Raw genomic sequence first — 4,173 nt, 5'->3', positions numbered from 1 at the left:
TATATGTTTTCATTTTTATTTGGTTTATTCGGTTTAATCAGTTATAAACCGAACTATTTTCAAATTTTATACTATATAAAGTTATATTAATTCGGTTTATATAGTACTCCCTCTGTTTCGAATTACTTGTCATTTTAGAGTAGAATTTTCATTTCAAAATAAATGTCGTTTTTGGTTTTCAATGCAAAATTTGTTGACAATATTCTCTACTCTATTTTACTATTGGTTGATATATAGTTACGTGTATTAGTAATAGTGTTTCTATTTTGAAAATATAAACGGAGGGAGTATATATTTAAACCAAACCATATTATTGGTTTGGTTCGGTTCGGTTTTTTACCGTATGGAACAAGTCCAACCAGCATTGTGAAGGACGTAGTTATTTATCCAACGAATATTGGCCCTTCAATTTTTAGGCTCAACTGTGCCAGCCCAAAATATGAAAACCGGAAGCCCTAATTGTAAAGAGAAACTTTTATATATTTGTCGTTGCCTCAGTTTCATCCTAAAGCCATAGCGGCAACTCACTCGTTCATCTTGATCTGATAGTGATTCACTTTTGCGTTCTTGAGTTAGATATAAGTCGTGGTGTTCTTCTTCTTATGTGTGTTTCTCATATTATTATGATAGTAGTTGCGGCTAATAGTTTGGTTTGTGATTCTTAATTGTTAGTTTTCTTTTTTTGAAAATAGTTAAGAGATTGAAGAGCCTTCATAATCCCAGCTGAGTTAATTAGATACTTATCTGATTCATGGGAGGCCAAAACCAACGTTGCAAGTTTCGCTGATAATACCTTCTTTTTCTTTAACCCCAGAAGGTGTTTTATTAGTAACTTCGCTTACATTTCATTCTAGCATCAATCTCAACTTTAAATTCGACTGTATGAAACTGTTTTGCTCTCAGTAGTAGCCACACCCGACTTCACTTTGTAATTGATTTGGTTTTACTAAGTGCTTTCTATGGTATTATGATTGGTTTGTCTGTAATTATATATTTTTTGGTAATCTGTTTGTAGTTACAGGTCAGTGTAAATATTTACACTAGACCAGAGAGGACGTTCTTACATAATGATTTTTCACTGCATCTTCAACAACTTCAGTTGTAGACTTGTGTAGTTGATGATGGCCAACATGATATATACTACTGGACCATGGGCCTTGCGATACTAATTTTTGTGATTAAGAGCTATTTAGGCCCGTTTCTTAATATCCCAACTACTGTGTGTGTTAAGGTGTACCTATATCATAAACAGGAACTGACTTATTTGCAAATCAAAATTGTTCTTGAAGAACATATAATATGTTTCAGAAAAAGACCACATAGAATATTTAACCAATTAATCAATCAATAGATTCAACTATCGTTCGTTAACAAATGTCGAAATACAAAGTAAAGTGCTTTACGTTTTGGTGTGTACCAACCAGAGGAGGACAAACAAGTATCGAAACGTGACATTTTACAATAATGCAAGGTTTATTAATATCAAATGCCATAGACTAACAACAATCAATCATCCCACTCATCAAAAAGATCCCTAAAGAAACAAAAGTGAAGTAAGAGCAAAGAGACCGACACCATCGTCCAACCAGAATGTACTCATCGTGTTCTCATTTTGGTTTTGACATGTTTCGATCAAACATCAAGAGAGGATTTTTTTTTTTATATTTGTGAGCAAGAGAGGAAATTAAAAACAAGAAACAAACAAAACAAAACTGTATACCAAGAACAAACAAATAGAGATTGTCGAAGAATCGTGAATATTGGAATCATCATACGTTAGTTTGGATTAGAAAAGAAACGATAGGAAAAACCATTGTAACTGAAAAATTGACAGACTTGTTAATGAAAAAAAAACATCTGGTAAAAATATAAGTACAAGCAAGATTCACAACACATTCTGAAAATGTATCTGTATCGTTTAATACAGAGGAAGAACAAAGAAATAATGCGACATATATTTTGATGCATCAGTGTGAGTGTCAGTACAAATCGTAAGGTGCCCAAAGAGAATCTAGCGGACAAGGCCGTCTCGAATCTAACCGGAACCACGGTTTACCACTCCCAGACCAATGCAACAAACTACCCGGAAAATCGTATGTCCAAAGCATCTCAACCCTCCGTTTCCTTCTACTTGGAATATGAAACCTTTGGAGTGAGCCAGAGTTTTTCGAAATTCACTGCATAGAGAAGCAAACGATGCATCCGAGGGTAGAAAAATCCAATATTGATAAAAAAAATATATATATAGTGGAGTAAGTAAATATATCTCAACTTACTTTAAGTGCATTTTATGTATCCAGTAGTTTTTTTTTTTTTTTGATAATCCGGGGGTTCTCCACTTATGCGGATCATTCCCCCGTGCCCGGTCAGGCAGCGGTCCACTTCACCCGGGAGGATTATACCTGGGCTGAGGATAAGGCCCAACACCCAGTACCGCATTTGATAACATGGAAGAGGTAGTTCCCCTCCAGGTGGTTCGAACCCAGGAGCATGACCATTGGCTCCCAAGGCCCTTACCACTTGTGCTACCTCATCCCGTCTATGTATCCAGTAGTTATAAACTTTAAATGATGTGTCACTTTGTAAACCTTAAAGAAACTTCTGCAACTGGATTACTTATTTTGGAATCGAATGATTGATGTAGAATGACCAGTTCCACTAGTTTCATGAAAAATACCATCTAACGTGAATGTAATGGAGTGAGAATTCCATCATTTTTTTAAAAAAGTTATAAATAAAATACAAAGCAAAATATTTTGTGAAATTTTGATAAGGAATAAATGGAATAAATATATTCTATTTTCTATTACATTTTATTCATTTTATTTTATTATGCTCTATTCAATTTATTCATTTTCTTTATTTACCAATTACATCTTTCAGTACTCACTTTTTTTGGCAACAGTATCACCTAATCTAAATGTATTTATGTAAAAAATCTGAAGTTGTACCAAAACTAATGTTAGGTTTTACTTTGATCACTACTTGTGTGATTCACAGGGAAATTAATTTTTAAACTACTGCAAACCAAACGCAAACCAAATTAATTATATGTGCATTTCCATAGAGACGGGAATGTTATGAGTCTATTGAGAATTTGGATCTTCATTTACATAATTCACATTTTTTTTTTTTTTGGGTCAAACTTTCACATTTTATTTATTAGTTAATATTTGTTCGACAGTTAATGTTGCACTATAACCCGAACCCATCCCCTACCTTTGACCAACTATCCGAAAACTCGGTCTGGTCTATTGAACCAAACCTAAGTAATAGTGTGTATTTGTGTATTATTTTGGGATTTTGATGTGAATTAATAACTTGAAAACTAAGGCAAAATTATTTAAATCTTTAGTAGCATACATACTTGAAGTAAAATCACTAATGATTTCTCAGCTGAATGCATGTGATATTAATTAAAAAGTTATAATTCAGCTGTAACAAGTCTTGTTAGTTAAAGATCATTTAGCACACAACCAATATTTATATCTCAAGCAGTGTGTAATTAAATCTTTATAGTAATTTATTTACTAATGCGACAAGGTTTAGATTTTTCGATCGACTGAACCCATGAGTCGTGATTTATGTCTCATGAGTGGTAGATAATATGAACATTACTTTCATTTGAACTATGAACATATGTTTCTCTTTTTTGTGTTTAGATTTTGGCTCTAATAGAAAACGATAAATAAAAACACAAATAATTACACTGTTTCAAATCCAAAGCTAAGAACTTGTATAACTATTAGGTGCATGTAGCCCACTTAACACATTGTCATATTCTTCTTATTTGAAATAATTTTAATATTTTAGGTTGAAAGTTAATAATTTCTCAATATTATAGTTGAAATGTCTAATTTTTTTTAAAAAAAAATTTTCATAAGAGAATGATGTTGTTAGGAGAGACAAAAACGTTTCAATGCAACTTCACATTTCACTATTGATAACAATCATGGATGGTTCATATGTCGTTTGCATGACTATAGTGTTTACATTTAAAAATAGTGTAAAATGATTTGGACAATTCAGTTAAATGTATTGACTTATTAGTAACACAAGATTGTATCTTAAAAAAAGTTTCATATTAATGTAATTTGTTTTCTTTTATGAACCAACCAAAAAACTTCATACGATATCATAATGTTCAAGTACAGTGCACTACTCATCGAAAGA

At 32.2% G+C, this 4,173-nt stretch overlaps 1 non-coding gene across 1 annotated transcript; it reads left to right on the top strand.

Annotated features, from left to right (window-relative positions):
* Positions 1-716: 716 nt before the first annotated feature.
* LOC130512221 (small nucleolar RNA snoR83) lies at positions 717-846 on the top strand. The gene has a single exon (XR_008945778.1). It is a non-coding gene; the product is annotated as a small nucleolar RNA snoR83 (small nucleolar RNA).
* Positions 847-4,173: the final 3,327 nt, after the last annotated feature.

Source organism: Raphanus sativus, chromosome 4 (genome assembly GCF_000801105.2).
Source record: "Raphanus sativus cultivar WK10039 chromosome 4, ASM80110v3, whole genome shotgun sequence".
Lineage (NCBI taxonomy): Eukaryota > Viridiplantae > Streptophyta > Magnoliopsida > Brassicales > Brassicaceae > Raphanus > Raphanus sativus.
This window is presented reverse-complemented; position numbering and strand designations above follow the sequence as displayed.